Raw genomic sequence first — 18,643 nt, forward strand, 5'->3', positions numbered from 1 at the left:
TGCTGCAATAGCAGAACTGAGCAGTGTCATCAGAGACCATATGGCCTGCAAAATCTAAAATATTTATTATCCAGCACTTTACCAAAAAAAATTTGCTGCCCTCTGATCTATATTGTCAGCATCTAACTCTGCCAGGGTTTTTTATTTAGCCTAAAAATATGGTTACCTGTTTTCTAGTCTAAAAATGTGTCTTGGATGGGATTTTTGGCTCAAACTCTACAAGTATACACAAGTTTCTCTCTTTTCTTCCTCATACAACTTATTCAGGAAGTATACCACATTTTCTTCTTTAGTTTGCTTTTTCCTTTTAATCTATAATCTGACTTTTGTCACTACTATCTTTTTGAAATCACTCCCATAAAATTAACAAGGACCTCCTGCCTGTCAAATTTAAAGAAAAAATCTGATCTTTAACTAATTGACCCATTTTTAGGCACTCTCACCTCAAAACTCTGTAATCCAATGTTCTTAACAAATATTATATATCAGGATCATCTCTAGAGGCTTCCACCCCTATGCTGGCCACCAGAATTGCTCTATACTATTAAATTTTTTTTGTCTCTCAGATAAGGGAATAACAGTATTATTCCAACTGGAGAAAAAGTAAGCAAGTAACTGATACAAAATAATAATCAGGGAACTGTGGTAAATGAGGAAAGAATATCTAGTCTAGTAAGCTGTCAGTACACAACATCCTTCCTTGCCATAAGGGTGCAAACAAACTCTTGCCCTTGCAGAATACATCCACCCCAACTGCCCTTTCTTCTCTCTGTTTTAGAATGACCACCATCTATTCATTAGTGAAAAACTGAACAAAGGCAGTCTAGGATGCTTTGGAGTTTAAGGTTTTTTTCATTTATCTCTTGAAATGAGAAATACTAACCATGGAAAGTACAAAGAGCCTTCATTTCTCTTACAGAATTGACATTCTCATGGATGAATGACACAAATGTATTTGGCAGAAGTGTGAGGTACCCTTCCAGAGATCCAGATGATTAATCAAAATTTTCACTTCTCATAATGATGGTTGGCACAAGCTATGTGCATAGAAATTAAATTTCTAAACCAGTAACACATGCTCACTTATTTAATATGTAATTTCCATATTCCTGAAGTTGAAAGCTATCACACTAATGAAAGGAAGAACAGTAAAATTGAGAGAACATGATCTGCTTTCTTTTAGAATGGAAAGGTAGCTATAGTGGGAAATCCAGATGATTAATGAAAATTTTTGCTTCTCATAAGGATGGCAGCACAGGATACACATATAAAAATTATCTATTAAAATGACCATGAGAGCAAACAAAGAGACACAGATATATATAAAGTCATTGATGATACCAATCAACAATTTACATCTTGCTAGGGGGAAAATATCCTCAAGTTCTATTACAATGAGGATAGATTATTTCTTTCCGACATGTTTTAATTTTTAAAATGGAACGAAAACAGAAAATTAATGCAAAGACATATACTTCAGCTTCTAGTCTAAATCCATATCAAAGATATATGAAATCTGTGTCTTTAAATAAACGGTCTAGAAGGCACAAATAGGAGAAAATTCTTTCAGATTATGCCAGTGAGTCTTTCCTCGTACCTCTGTCTTATACAACTTAATTCCACAAAATTATAAGGGACACACAACATGCATATTCATGCTCTGATGATCCAAGCAAGTACACTTAAGATGTTAAGAATTTGTTAATTAGGTAGATTTTTAAAAAGATTTTATTTATTTATTTGAGAAAGAGAGGGAAAGAGAAAAGAGCGAGTGCACAGGAGTCAAGGGAGGGGCAGAGGGAGAGAGAGAAGTAGGCTCCCTCCTGAGCAAGGAGCCCCAGGCAGGACTTCATCCCAAGACCCTGGGATCATGACCTGAGCCAAAGGCAGACACTTAACTGACCGAGCCACCCAGGTGCCCCTAATTAGGTAGATTTAATTAGACTAATAAAAAATTATATTCCACAGAAAATATGCCTTGTTTCACCTATTCACGGAACTATAGAAAATTTTATCACTTATTATGCCATGAAAAAGAAAAGTATATTTTAAAATGCAAGGGGTGCCTGAGCAGCATAGTTGGTTAAGCAATCAAACCTTGGATTCAGTTCAGGTTGTGATCTCAGGCTCCTGGAACCAGCCCTCCAATGGGCTCCATGCTTGGTGTGGAGTCTGTTTGGGATTCTTTCTCCCTCTCCCTCTGCCCCTTCCCACCATTCTCTTTCTCTAATATAAATAAATAAGTATTTTTAAAAATAAGAAAAAATAAAATTCAAAACTCATAAAGGCAATATTATCTGACCATGGTGCTGTAAAACTAGAAATTAATAATATATAGGAATAAAACTAAACAAATTCTAACCTTATTGAAATTAGAAGAAAACATCGGAAAACATTATAAAACATTTATATAAAGGTAAAGAATTATTATTTTAGGCCATTAAGAAAATCATAAATATAAGAATATAACATACAACATTTATAGAATTATCTTTAAAATATTCAGAGATAAATTAACAGGTGTAAAGCCTGATTAATGATTATTTTTAAAAATAATAAAAATCAATTGTCTTTCTGTTGAGATGTCAGAAAAATTCAATCAGAATGAAAAGGAAAAAATCAGGAAGTAATTACACTACAGAAAAATGATAAAGAAATAAAGCATGTGGTTCTTAGAATGGACAATAAAATTGATAAATTTATGACAGATATAATCAGGACAATGTATGAGAGATCATACATTATGGTACAAAGAAAAAGAGTATTACACTAATACAAAAAATATTTAAATTTCTAAAAAATTGCATATATGTTACTGTAAATAACCTATAAATATAACAACTATAAACATAAGTAGCTATTTTGTCACAAGTGTAAAGACTTGTGTTTGAATGCAAACTATATTGTGTACTAGTCTCATGATCTTAAACAAATTCTCTAACTGCTTGTTGCGAGCCACATTTTCTTCATCTATAAATGGGAATTTTAAATCTCTATAATAAATTGGAGTGTTTTGAGAAGTATTGCTTATGTCATTGTCATCATTGCTGTCATTATCTTCTCATTCTTCATATTCACTGCCTTTGATGAGAAAAAAAGATTAAAATTTAAAAAACGCTTTTCTGATCAATACTTTAATCTGTCCATAAAAACCAGCCCAACAGAGAGCATTTACTTTGTTATTTATTTTTCCCCTGAACTGCAAGTATTAGTAACATTCATTACATCTGAGAATAAAAAATCTTAATGACATATCCTCTAGGGGAAAAAAAATCTTGCCCAACTTACAAGACCTGGAAGGATTGATTATACTTAATTATTAATGTGTTGCTTTTAGAGTTACATAATTCTCATTAAACAAATATATACACATTGAATTTAAGAGAAAATCAAGAAGCTGAGCTAAACAAAGTCGATACCAAAAAAAGGGCACAAATATATTTTCTCATTTTTATCAGTAAACATGAAGGCCTAACATAAACCTATAAGATTCTGAAAATAAAAGGTTGCTGTATTTTTAAGTTCACAAATCTTAGAATGAAATAAAAAGAATGCCAGTAAAATTTTATCTCTCTTATTTATATATGTCCTTAGGCTTTTCCTTAGGCTCTTAATGTATGCTATTATTGTCAGAGTTAAATGAAAAAGCTGAAAAATTAAATTTCCAACCTCTGATGCTCTCTTATTTTAGACCAAAATAACAATCACTTGTTTAAAATTTGTGTGAAGGAGTCCACCCAGGGCAAAATCAAGATACTTGGGGGCACAATTGCAAAATGTAAAAAATTAATGAAGCAAAAAAACCCACCAAATAAAAAACTGGTAACTTTGTTTACCTATCTTCTTGGATTAAAATACTTAAAATTATTCCTATTTTAGTTTTATCAACAAAATAAATATCTATAGAGCATAAAAGAATGGAAAGATTAAAACAAACAAACAAATAGTCTCTACCCTCAAGGAACCCCCTGCATGACAATTCAGAGGAAGAGAAGGAATGCTACCAATTACCAAACTGTGTGATATGGATGCATTTTCTTTCTATACTATTCTATATCTATGATAGAGATATACCAATAATACTAGCAATTTACTGAGCATTGAGATAGGTTCATGGGTGCTATCTCTGTACTAAATTACATCCTCACTAACCTTTGTATATTAAGAGTTTTTATGCTCATTTCACAAACATAGAATTGAAGTTTATAGAGTTTAGATTGGCAAACTGATAAAGGCACAATTAATAAGCCTGTGTGACTCTGAAGCTCCTAACTTTGGCTATACCACATTGTTCCCATTCAATTGAGATATCTGAGGAATTATCACCTCTTGAAGTAAATATAAATGTGCTAGATTCTGGATCTTGCCGTTTCTCAGATTCTTCATCTGAAAGCTGTCAGTAATTAAACTGGCCCCATTAATTTCACTGAGTTGATGGGAAAACTAAATATGGTGATTTATGAGAAAGTTACTGAAAAGTAGACCTAAGTTAAGCCATTTATAAGATGAGAAGAATCTCTTCCCTAGCATTAGAACTAGGCCAAGCAACTAAAGAAACAGGAGCTAATACAGGAGGGAAATGTATCTGAAACAATTTTATATATTTAAACTATTTTAAACACTACAGCCTTTGCTAAACAACCTCAAGGTAAATGGCACTAAAAATGTGTTTTTCTATCTTATTAGTGCTGGAGTCAACAATTAAAACACAGGCCAAGTAGAAAACTACACAATTTTTCTCAGAATTCAATCAGCATAGATACGGAATTTGCATAATGCAGACCTCTTCAAGCATCTTTTTCCCTCCACAGCACATTCCTGAAGCCCAAAGGAAATTAATAATTCCTTGATTCTTCGTTGCATTTTGTCTATACAGCTACCATCTGCCTTTAAACATTCAGAAATAGTGCCACTTGTAGTAGAATGAAAACCTTCCTAGAGCTTCTGTCTTTTGTCTCTATTTCTGTTACAGCTCTCCATCCATTGACTTCAGTTCCATGAACTTACTCTCTGGAACTCTGTCTTCTCTACAAACATTTCATTCTAAGCTTTGTTTTAGACTTCCCTAACATATTTTTCATTAGTTCAGGCCTCTCAAAATGTCTTCAGAGAGGGATCCCTGGGTGGCACAGCGGTTTGGCGCCTGCCTTTGGCCCAGGGCGCGATCCTGGAGACCCGGGATCGAATCCCACGTCGGGCTCCCGGTACATGGAGCCTGCTTCTCCCTCTGCCTGTGTCTCTGCCTCTCTCTCTCTCTCTCTGTCTGACTATCATAAATAAATAAAAATTAAAAAATAAAAATAAAAAAATGTCTTCAGAGGGATTTGCAGTTATTCTTTCCATGAGGTAGGACCATTCTGTCAAAACATATTATATACCAGAAACTACAGAAATAAAAAAATTAGTAAAATATCCCATTGATTGAAAAAAATAATCCTCATCCAATTCTGTTCATTTATTAGTTTGAAGATTAACACAGTACTTATGTGCATGCAACATTCAAAGTTATTCTGTCCTAAACAGATTCAGTCAATATTCAGTTGTGAATGAATGACCATGGCAAAGCATTTTAAAATTAAATGCATTCTGTAACTGTAGGCAGATTTTCTATCGTGAATAGCAAACACACACATACACATACCCACCATATCATAATAGTCCTATATCTTTTGTATATTTGAGTGTACAGGGAGTACAAGCCAAGGAGTACTGGTAAATTCATTTAACATGGAGAAAATTTTTTTCCTATTGCTTTTTCAATTCTGTATACACAATACTGTTAACATCTGGCCTCAGGGCCTGACCAGAACTCTTATCAGAGAGAAGTGTTGTTGGAATTTATCATGCCTCCATGAAATGTGAGATCGTAAGAGCCTAGCATAGCTTCATCTATTAATAGATGCTAATAGTTGTAACTGATGCCAAACTACTTTGATACAAAATAACACTACTGAAGAAATTTAGCTCCTCTAAACGAAAAAAAAAATGTAAAACTTTATTAAAGGACACAAAATATGTAGATATATGTTCTTATACAAGAACAATTAAAATAATTAAAATGTCCATCATCCTCAATTTAATATTGATAATATAATATCTTTTTTTTATTTTTATTTATTTATGATAGTCACAGAGAGAGAGAGAGAGAGAGGCAGAGACACAGGCAGAGGGAGAAGCTGGCTCCATGCACCGGGAGCCTGACGTGGGATTCGATCCTGGGTCTCCAGGATCACGCCCTGGGCCAAAGGCAGGCGCCAAACCGCTGCACCACCCAGGGATCCCAGATAATATAACATCTTTATTAATAAAATTAATGCAATTCTATTTACATCATAAAAACGGACAAAATCATTTTAAAATTCATTAAAAGAATAACTGGTAATTGGAAAGGAATTCTGTAAAAATAGACAACAGGGCTTTGCCCATTCCGATATTAAATACCACCCAATTAAACTACTTAATTAAACTACTATGAAATTCTTCATACCCATAGAACAAAGTTTAGAAATAGTTCAAAAAATACATTAGAACTCATTAAGTGATAAATGTAACATTCCACTTTACTTTTTTCTTTCAAATTTTTATTTAAATTCTAGTTAGTTAACATGTAGTGTAATATTGGTTTCAGTAGAATTTAGGGATTCATCACTTACATATAATACCCAATGTACATCAAAACAAGGGCCCTCCTTAATCCCCATCACCCATTTAGCCCATCCCTCATCCATCTCCTTCCATGAATGTTCAGTTTCTTCTGTATAGTTAAGAGTCTCTTATGGTTTGCTTCCTGACATTCCACTTTAAAGAGATAAAGATAAATTGTTCAAAAAATATTTTAGAGACAAATAGCTGTGTATTTGGTGTTAGATAAAATTAGACTCCCACTTCATACTCTACACAAAAACAAATTTCAGGTGTCTTAGTGGAATAAATGTAACTAATAAGACAATAAAATTTTTGGAATAAATACCTGAAGATATTTTTATAACCCTGGTGGCATAGATAATCTTCCTAAGCATAATTTAACAACCAGAAGCCAAAAGGAAAAATAGAGTTTATATAGTTGACTACATAAAAGTTAAATTTTTCTGAATTAAAAGGAAAAGACAAGTCAAATGGTAAATAATAAATTGGAAGAAAATATTTATCAAGTTTAGAGTAAAAAAAAGGGTCTAAAATAGGGATAGTCCTGCAAATTACTAAGAAAAAGACAAAAATAGAAAAGGACAATTCAGAAAAACAGACAAAGGCTATGAACAGATTAAAATACTATGATACTGGGGCACCTGGGTGGCTCAGTCAATTAAATATCTGCTTTTGGCTCAGGTCATGATACCAGGGTCCTGGGAACCTCTGTCAGTGTCCCTGCTCAACGAGGAGTCTGCTTCTTCCAGTCTCTCTGCCCCTCCCCCCTCACTTCTGGGTTCTCTCTCTCTCTCTCAAATAAATAAATAAAATATTTTATTTTTAAAGATTTTATTTATTTATTCATGAGACACACAGAGAGGCAAAGATACAGGCAGAGGGAGAAGCAGGCTCCCTTATGGGGAGCCTGATGCGGGATTCAATCCCAGGACCCCAGGATCATGACCTGAGACAAAGGCAGAAGCTCAACCACTGAGCCACCCAGGTACCCCATAAAATCTTTTAAAAAATAAGATACTATAATACTGTTTCCCATATTAACAAAAATTTTTACAATAATATTATTTAGCATTCTGGGAAATGCACAGAAATGAAAACTCGTAGAGTTTTGGTGGGAATATATATTTTTAAAATCTTACCAAAGGACAATCTGATAGCATCTTTTAATACTTAAAATAACCACACTCTGATGTTCTTATTTTGCTCTTAGGAATCTGCTTTATGAAATATTTGTCTATGAGCACAGAGCTTCAATAAAATATTATTAATAGCATTATAAATAATATAAATGTTCACCAGGAGAGAAATTGTTGAACAAATTTCAGTTTGTCCATATTATAAAATAATATGTAGCTGCCACTAAAAGAAAACAGAACTATTAACTTCAAGTCTATGATATAAAAAATTTATGAACAAAAAGTTATAGAAAAGTATTTCTAATGTGATCTTATGTTAATTGTAAATTTTTTTGCTAATAGTATATTTAGTAAAAAGCTGAGATACAAAACTGAATAGAATTTGAACACATATGTGGTTCATATATATATCAAAAAGAATTTTATTAATAGATTAACACTAGTAATGTCAGAGTATGGGGTTATTTGTCTTATATTTATTTTTCCTTATTCTCTATTCAGATGTAGTAAGATACAATGTAATATGAAAGTATTAATACTTACTCTTCCCACCTAAGGAGGAACAGCAAATACATTACTATTTGCTAGAAGGTTTTTAAATTCTCAGGGAGTCGGTGGGACAGTCTATGAAGATACAAAGCAATTAGTTTTAATAAGTTCCAATTTGTTAAAGAAATAAACATTTACTAGGAATTCACCAAGTCAACATTAAGTTTTTAAAAAGATTCAATTTATATATTTACTTGAGAGAGAGGGAAAGAGAGTGCACAAATAGAGGGAGATGCAAAAAAAAAATGGGGGGAGAGGCAGAGGATATCAGTTAGACTCTGTGCTGATCCCAAGCCAATGCAGGGCTCAAGTTCACAATCCTGAGATCATAACATGACTCATAACCAAGATCATAACCAAGAGTCGGACCCTTAACCAACTGAGCCACCCAGGTGCCCCAAGTTACCACCTATTTTTAAGAAGTCCAAGACAATTTGAAATAACTTCATATTGAGGAAAACACTCTCTGTGAAGTGCCATTGCAAAAGCCAGAACCTTTGTGATGTCAGTCAAAGTGACAGATAATTTGAAAATGTAGGAATCATTGCCTGTTTAATATTGCAAGTAAAAAGTGCAGGTCTTAAAATGTGTCCACACTTCTTCTTTGTCAATTAGGAGGTAGAAACATAGAGAGGAGTACTCTAAACCACAATACATCTTTTGTCTCAATGGTAAGATGAAAGTTGTCTATTAAATTATTAGACATATTCCAAAACAAGATAGAATTGTCAAAATAGGAGATTCTGTGGACTAAGTGTTAGAAAATACCAGAAATACAATTCAAGCAATTCAAGTTACCAACATTTATTGTACTCCTCAAATGTGTGAGCACTGTGCTATTGATATATACTCATCTTCTCATTTGATCTTTTTTAAAGATGTACTTAATGGCTCAGATTGGTTAGAGTTTTTTGTTTGCTCATTTGGGTTAGTTTCTGTTTTTTGTTTTTTTTTTTTGTTTTTGTTTGTTTTTGTTTGTTTGTTTTGGCATAGGTTCACTATATCAGTAAATGGAGTGCATCGGATATTTTTTCTTTTTGCTTGTTTGTTTTGATTTTAAATTCCTCTGGATTTGTATTGACTCTTTCATGTAGCCAGTTCTCGAGTTTCACTGTCTTACTTTGCTCTTCTACACATTTTTAGTATTCTATAGTGTCACCTGTGAACAATAGTAAATTTCCTACTATTTTATTAAAAAGCTGCTTATACTACTTATTACTCCAGTAAATAGAATCATAGCAATGATGATTAATAGTATGGATAGTAGTTAATATTTTTTTCTGATTTTATTGTTGATGTCCTAAAAGTTTTACTATTGTTTGCATTGTATTCAAGTAAATAGTTTTTATCAGACTCAAAATATTTCAGTTTATCCTATTTATCATCAAAATTTTCAAAAAATTATAAATGGCTGGGGTGCCAGGTGGCTGTCAGTTAAACACTTGACTCTTGATTTTGGCTCAGGTCATGACCTCAGGGTCATGAGATGAAGGCCAGTGATGGTTGGGCTCAGCTTGGAATCTGCTTGAGTTTCTCTCCCTCTGTCCCTCTCCTCACTCAGGTGTTCTCTCTCTCTGTGTCTCTCTCAAATAAATAAATAAATAAATCGTTAAAAATCAGGCTTTTTTTTTGCTTTTTTATATACTTTGATGTGTAGTTATTTAACCTTTCTTGTCCCTAATATTACATATCATTATTTTCTTATAAGATTTGCTAGTAGTTTTACATGTTACACATTTTTCCAGGAGATTTACCAGTTTGTATTAGTATTTATTAATTTTCCTCACATTTTCTTTCAATTCAATGTTATTGGTTCTTTTCTTAGTTTCTAGTTTTTTTCAGTTTGACTTCATGTTATATTCAATTTTTATTTTTTCACAATAAAAGCATTTTTGTCTATACTTCCCTTTAAATGCAGTTTTAGCTGTACCCGTAAGTTTCTATATGAAATACCCTTTTTTTTTAAATTGATTTCTGGGCAATCCATCATTGCAGCTGTTTCTTTTTTATGCATAGTAGCTATTTAAAGAGCGTCATTTCCAAGTGCCTGAGCCTGTTTGTATGTATCTTTGTTGGTCTTTTCATTATTTAGTTTTGTTTATTTTGCTTTTTCCTTTGGCCTTGAAATCAAATGGCTCCTCTATTTCCATGTAGTTTGCTTTTGCCTGATATGTTATTTGCCCACACTTTTGTTAGGAAGGGAATACTTTACCATTTTGTTTCAGTACATTTTTTTTTTTTTGTGAACAGGCAAGTTTTATTTTTTAGCCTGTCTTTTCAGAGGATACTCAACCCATTCATATTAATTTGATAACATGTGATAGCTTTATTTTTCTCATATAATATTTACTATTTTTATATTTGTTTTCTGTTTTCTTCTTCCTTGCTTTTGTTAGATTTTTATTCTCAGGCATCCCTTCCACTCTTCATAACAGTCTAGGAATTTTGCCATATATCTCATTCAACTATAAAACTGTAGTCACTAAAAAAAAAATAACCACAGCTTTCTATTAATTAATCATTATTATTCCTTCAGTCTCTTCACCTCCAAACTCTTATTTTTCTAAAATAATTTAGAATTGGAATTTCTATATTTTAATGTCTGAGAAATACTTGAAGCAAACTTTGTAGCTACATGTATTTCTGAAAACAAGATGATTTCACAAATTCTACAGTTTTAAGAAACGCCTTCAGAGTTAACCAATGTTGAAATAACGTCTAACTTCCTTACCAATATTTATTCACTTTTGTCCCAACAGTAATAATCCAAGTGACTGCACAGGAGAATCTTCCAGACAATTTCCTTTAAAAATTTTCAGCCCGCCAGTCATTTGCACCTAAACATTTTCTGTTTGTTTGCCTGCCATGTTTTATGCATACAATGAGTATTTTCCTTAACCATGAAGAGAGAAGCATTATAAATAATTTTTACAAAGCCAGTGTTTCATCTTCTTGCAAGCTAAGACTTCTGAAAAAAAGGAAAATCATTTGAAATATCTTGTTTGAGGATGAATATATGGCAAACAAGAATTTAATATTAAAGCAATACTCAATGACTATTTCATGCACAGGCTATATATTATTTTGCCAGAATATTAGGATTTTTCTATTTTATCAGGGATGTCACTTCAAAAATGTAAACCTCTTTTAAAGAGTATGAAATTATTATACTCATTTCATTAGTTACTATTATTAGTTATCCACTTATGTGAGGAAAAATAAATTATACTCCACCATATCAAGTTTTAACCACCTATATGAATGTGTTTTAAAACTGAGTTTAGAGAAAATAAAGATGAAAAAAAATGTGTGTGTGGATGAAGACCACATGATATACAACTTACCAAGTGAAAGCAGTCAGAAGGAGGCAGCCTCTACTAATGAATTATACTCAGAAATGACTTGAATTCAGAAAATGATGGGTGGTAGAGATGCCTCAACAGCCTACTCAGGTTCAAACTTCTCACAAGGCTATTTCAAATGCCTTAAGTGCATCTGGCATCGCATGCGCTACTAAATATGCCAATAATTGAGAAAAGAAAGCTTTCTAAATTTCACACATTGCATGCCAAATGGAAAGCAAATCATACTCGATCTTGCAAATGCAAAAACAACAAAAAGAATTAAATGCTATTTATGTGCATTTCAGTATAAATTCCACAACAGATAAACAGTAACTGTGCTGTGAATAAAATTACAGAATATCCAAACAATTGAGGTTAGCTATTTTATTACTGTAAAGAAATCCAGCTCCTCTAAATTTTAATCTTTTCAAATGAGGGGGGCAAGTTTCTCATTAAAAGATTTCATTTGATGACTTTGCTAAAACCATAAAGAACATCCTTTGAAAATCATTCATAGAGACATCAGCCCAGGATATAAAGGAAAACATATGATCCTTACTGCATCTCAAGCAATGGATTCTAGATAAAAGAAAAAATCATACAAACATGTTGGAAGGGTAAAGAATAAAAACTAACTTTATAAAACCTAAGACTTAATTTCCAAAAGATTGCACATGATTAAAACAAAGCATTTCGAACTCCATTTCTTTGCCAATCAACAACAGTATCACCTGTTTTGTTTTTTGTTTGTTTTTCTCTGGTTACTGTCCTCAAACACAGCTGCAAGTGAAGCCTCAGACTTTAAAAGATTCATAGCATAGTGGAGTAGAAAAGTCCTCCAGTGAAGCTACTCAGACTCATCACTGTTTCACCCGGGAGAAGTTGTTTAATAATTGTGAGTCTCAGTTCCCAATAGTTTAATACAGAAATAAAGAAAGAGAAGATAACCATCTGAAGCATTTTGTTTGAGAGAGGAATATATATGGCGAATAAGAATGTAAGTTCAAAGCAATCTTCAACGTGTATCTGATGTTTAGGTGATATATTATTTCACTGAAATATAAGAATCTTTATTTTTTTCTTTTTCTTTTTTTCTTTTTTATTTTTTCCTCAGTGGATAAGTTATGAGGGGTTTTCCCCCCAAAATAATCAGATGTATTTTACAGGAGCATGAAATTATAATTCTCATTCCATCAGAGATTTCAATCTTCACAGGTTTAGTCTAATTTATGCGAAGGATTTGGGGAATTCAATGTTCCATCTTCAAGTACCGGAGAAAGTTGTGGGATTCAGATAATATATAGTCCTGAAGGTATTTGAAGCCTTAGTTTTAGGTACAGAGTTGAAGATGACCATCAGAGGCAAAACACTCTAGAATTTTCAGGTCCTTATACTGCAGTATATGGCCTGAAGTCTGATTGCCAAATAAAAGTGGAGTAAATGAGAAAGATACACCAACAGGAAATATCAAGGGGACTTTTAATGAGAAAACCAAGCAGAAAACTGGTATTTTGAAAACAAAAAGTAGTTGAGGCTTGACAGAATTCATTCTCCAGGAAAAGAATGGGAAGTTTTTCATAAAAACCTGAGTCTATGTCTGAGCATGGAGAGGAGTAGTGTCTAAGGAAAGGTTAACAGAGCTGCCAGCAATACATTCTAATCTCTCCTGAGCTTTCTCATGATCTGCACCCTCTGGTTCTTCTCTGTGGAGCTATCTTATGGCAATTTTTATGCCTATCAATGTACTCCTACTTACACACTAAAGCAGAAATACCCCCTGCAGTATCTTTGGTAAGAACTCCCCATCTCTGATTATCCATTCATTTTCCTCTGTTATCCATGAGTTTAATTTTTATTATATTGGAATTCTACATATAATACATCTATATTTAAGTTAAGGTAAAATTCTGGGCCACAAGCCAAAATCTCAACCTCAATGCACCAACCACTAGAGAAATAATAACAAAAGGTTCTTTTTTGATATGATCTTTTCCTTTTTGTCCTCATAAAACATAAAGGCAGCTTTTATAATAGTGGCATCTCTGTTTCTTCCTGTAATCCTAGCCTTGTGACTTTGCCTTATGCTTCAGCCAATGGCAGGCAACCAGGCAATCTTTTGACCTAACCTGTTTAGAATATTTGGCTAGCCTGAATGATTTTTTTTTTTTCTATCTGGTTGGACTCTTACAAATACGTTCAACTCTTACAAATATGGCATAGCATGTAGAAGGTGGAAATGGGAAACCTACCACTAACCCTTTGAAATAGCACTATTTCTTCCCAAATATAACTAACCAATCAGCCTACCCAAACACTATCTTTAGTAGTTTGCATAGATTGTCCCTAGAAAATTAACCAGAACCTGCAAACCTCAAAATGGCCATCATCATAAAACTTTATTGTTGGGCTCAATAAGGCTACCATCAGCTCAATGGCTTCGATTAAGCTAACAAGTAATAGGTGTATCTTGAATTATGCTAAACTCTTCCTCCCTTCCATACATATCTGGCTTCCTCATATGTGTCAGGTTGACTATCTTAAAGCACTCTTCGGCCCTTTTCTAGTTGTATTTTCTCAAGCAAATTACTTAGCCTTAGCTTTTTTACCCATAAAATGAAAGAGTAGAATAGCACCTACCTCAAAATGTTGTCCATCTGCCTGAATATTCTTTTTCCTTGATATCCACAGGAGTGACTCTCTTACCTCCTTCAGGTCTTTAGTCAAATGCTACCTTCTGAATGAGGTTTTTCTTCATTATCACACTTAAAATTACACCTGCAAGTACTTCCTACCCTCTTTCTTGTTTTATTTTTCTCTGTAGCATTCGCACTATATATTTTACTTATTTGTTCTCTGTCTCTTCACTCGTGGCAACCAGAATGGAAGTGCTAGGGATTCATCTATCTGTTCACTACCATATAACTGGAACAAGATGATGCCTAGTATATAATCTCAATAAATATCTGCTGATTGAGTAAATGAAATGAACTAATATGAGAAGCACTTAACATAGTATCTAGCACAGTAAACAATCAAATATAAGATATTGATAATTATAAATATTATATTTTTCATCAAGTGACAATTTGTAGAAATAAAATATTTCTATAAAGTTTTACCATAAAAAGTAAATGAAGAAAAACAAATGCTTATAATAATCAGTAACAACTTCAGAAACAAAGTAGTTGTACAGTTTTCATTACATAAAACTATTTCTATAAATATTCTCATGCATTTAGTATTCATTCATTCATTTATTGAAAGAGTATGTTGTGCCTATTCTGTGTACAGCACAATATCTTTTTTCTCTAGCAAAGAATTTGTTGAAGTAGCATTCTTTGTTCTCTACATGGCTTATACAAAACAGAAGTTCTATTTTGTCCTCATTTTTTGTTCTGATTGTCTACAACAGAGATCAGCAATCTAATAGAAGGATGTACCAAGCTACTTCATTTCCTGATCAGTTGTAAGATACTGACATGTGACAGGACAGGAGAGAAGGATCACAATAATATAAACTCCATGAGGGCTCTTCTCTGTTTGTTCACAGATGGACCCTACAGGACTCAACTAGAACATGGCATGTGGTAAACACTCAATTTTTTTTAATGTTTTATTTATTTATTCATGAGAGACACACACACACAGAGAGAGAGGGGCAGAGACATAGGCAGAGGGAGAAGCTGGCTCCATGCAGGGAACCCGGTGAGGGACTCGATCCTGGGACCCCAGGATCACACCCTGAGCCAAAGGCAGATGTTCAACCGCTGAGCCACCCAGGCGTCCCCTCAATTTCTTAATAAATGAAAGTCTGAAAGCAGAGGAGTGCATAACTGCCAGCAACTCTAGAAGGTGTTAGTAGCCCTTTACAGCTAGGAGAAAAGATTTGTGCTACTTCAATCAACCCGTATGATAGTGTTAGCATGCTTAACTCCTGATCTTTGCTGCCCTGCATTTCACTGGATAAGCCATTATACTTCTCCAGGTCTTGAAAATCCTGGTATGGTGAAAAATAAGTAGATTTTGCAGTTAGGCAGACCTGAATTTGAGTACTGTCTCCATCATTTATTTGACCACCAACAAAAGTTTTAAGTTTTCTGAAAGTCAGTTTCTTCCTCTGTGAATTGAGAATTAAATTGCTTAACTCAGGGGTAATAGGTATTAGGTATTTGCCTATGTGGACATGACCCCAGGAGAGTATTATGACAGCACAGAACTATTAGCATTAGGTCTTATTACTATAGTAATAAGTACTTATAAGTACTATTTGAACAACCATCCAGGAAAAGCTATAATCGAGGTGGTATCTTAAAATGGAAATCCATCCTTAACTGTTAAAATTAAAATGCCTTATTTTTGGCACTTATTTAAAAAAGTTCATTCATTCCTGACAAAAGCAGTTTGGAATAATAACTTTAACCCAGTTTAAAATATATGAGAATCTTAAAATTAACCTAAATTTAGGGGGTCAGGGAAAGGAGTTTCTAAAATAAGTAAAGACATGTTAACCTTGTTCATTAATATAGATTGTACATTTCTGTCTAAATACATAATAGATCTGAAAATGTCAAACAATAATATGGGTCATGTCTGGGTATATGGCATATTGGATATAATCTGCTTATTAATCAGTCAAATTTGTTCTCAGCAAATACACATGAAACAAAACCTCTAGGCTCTCATTTAAACCCCTCCAAAGAGGAATCTGCGTTCCCTTACTCACCTGTGAAAGATCATGCCAAAGCAGGTAAATATGTTGTGTGTAGAGTTTGCATATTAATGATAAATAGGCATATTCAAGTACAGGAATGCTCATGAGGTATGATGATTCCAGACCTCTGATTCATTTCACATTTGGAACAGCCTGGGAATCCAGGCTAGCTGTCAGCCATATCTTAAAAGAGTAAAGATCCCTTTTTTTCCACATAAAAAGAAAAGTGATATCCCGATTATTCAGAGAGCTACAGAAATACCAGATCTTGTCTTTTTGAAGATCCTTGAGACGATTTTTTTTAAGATTTTATTTATTTATTTATTTATTTTAAAGATTTTAATTATTTATTCATGAGAGACACAGAGAGGGAGAGAGAGAGGCAGAGACACAGGCAGAGGGAGGAGCAGGCTCCATGCAGGGATCAATCCCGGGTCTCCAGGACCAGGCCCTGGGCCGAAGGCAGGCGCTAAACCGCTGAGCCATCCAGGGATCCCAAGATTTTATTTATTTATTCATGAGAGACACAGAGAGAGAAGCAGAGACATAGACAGAGGGAGAAGGAAGCTCCCTGCCAGGAGCGCAATGTGGGACTCGATCCCAGGACCCCAGGATCACAACCTGAGCCAAAGGCAGACACTCAATCACTGAACCACCCAGGCATCCCTCCTTGAGATGATTTATATGAAATCAATTAATTCTGATTTTTGTCATAGAAGAAAAACATATTCACAAAAAGATATTACAGTTTGTATAAATAGTTGCTGACAATTTCTGGACAGTGTGAACATATTCACCTAAGCCTCATGACAACCTTGTGAGCAAAGTATTGCTAGGCTCAGTTTAGAGATGAGGTAATTCGAGGCTTTGAGATATTTAAGTAGAAGAAAGAATGAAGATTTATATCCACTTGTGTCTTTCTCTATATTGTGCTTCTGAATTATTCATTATTTAGGACTACTGCATCCCTCCTCCTGCCAAAACCAAAACCAAAACCAAAACCAAAACCAAAACCAAAACAAAATAGAAACCCAACAAATTATTGCTTGGGGACAGTGTTACTTTTAAGTGTTGCTTTAATTAATTTAAATTAGCTCCCTAATACCTCAAGAGGAATATGTCAATGAGGTAAAAAAAAAATTAAAGAAAACAACTAACAAGAGAATTATGCTGAACTTCTTTTTTATTAAGATTTTATTTATTGATTTATCAGAGAGAGAGAGCACACAAGCAGGGGATGTGGCAGAGGGAGAGGGAGAAGCAAGCTCCCCACTGAGCAGGGGCTCAATCCCTGGACCCTGGTATTATGACCTGAGCTGAGGCAGACACTTAACCAAGTGAACCACCTAGAAGCCCCTATGTTGAATTTCTATGAAGTAGGTGCTGTTCTGTAAGTTTCAAGTTGAACAAAAGTTGTGGAGCCTACTTGGACAATGTCCAATTAAATTAGACACTTGCCAGATGGCTAAAAAAAACAATGCAGGGTCTCATGTTTCCTTTGGGTTAAAACATTAGAGCTTGATACAATTTTTAAAAAAGCATTTGTTTTGCCAAGCACACCCTGAGACATTCGGGAATTGTATGGAACTTGACATTCAATACTATTTATTTTCATAATATTACTATAAAAAATAAGTTTACATAAATACACGTTTGTCTTCTTTATCACTCTTAAAATCAGTTGTAAAGTGATTTTGAAATAAATGATCATTTCACATTCTAATAGTAGTCTGATATTGTTTAAATTGTTGAAATTTTTGGTTAACCCCTTGTTTACTGTCTGTCATGTTTTGGTTTATTCAGGGCAAGAGGGTCTTGGCACAAGAAATTTCTCCCCAGTTGATTGGTCCTCCTCCTCAAGCTTTAGCGACATTTGGTAACTATGACATTCAGCAACGTTTATTCATGAGAGGCACAGAGAGAGAGAGGCAGAGACTGAGGCAGAGGGAGATATAGGCTCCCTGCAGGGAGCCTGATGTGGGACTCCATCCCAGGGCGGTGGGATCACAACCTGAGCCAAAGGCAGATATTCAACCACTGAGCCATTCAAGCGCCCCCCATTTTTATCTTTAAATAAGTTCCACACAAATGCTATGATTCCTCCAAAGTTTGCCATTTCTTAGAATTAATCTACAGTATCTTATATACAGTTTAGGTAACTAATTGACCATTACCAGCCAAATGACAAAACAGTTCGTTACTACTTATGTCCAGATATGAAACAATATAGCACTGTTATTATGAACAAGATCTTGAGC

This window comes from Nyctereutes procyonoides, unplaced genomic scaffold, assembly GCF_905146905.1.
Source record: "Nyctereutes procyonoides isolate TBG_1078 unplaced genomic scaffold, NYPRO_anot_genome, whole genome shotgun sequence".
In the NCBI taxonomy this organism is placed as follows: domain Eukaryota; kingdom Metazoa; phylum Chordata; class Mammalia; order Carnivora; family Canidae; genus Nyctereutes; species Nyctereutes procyonoides.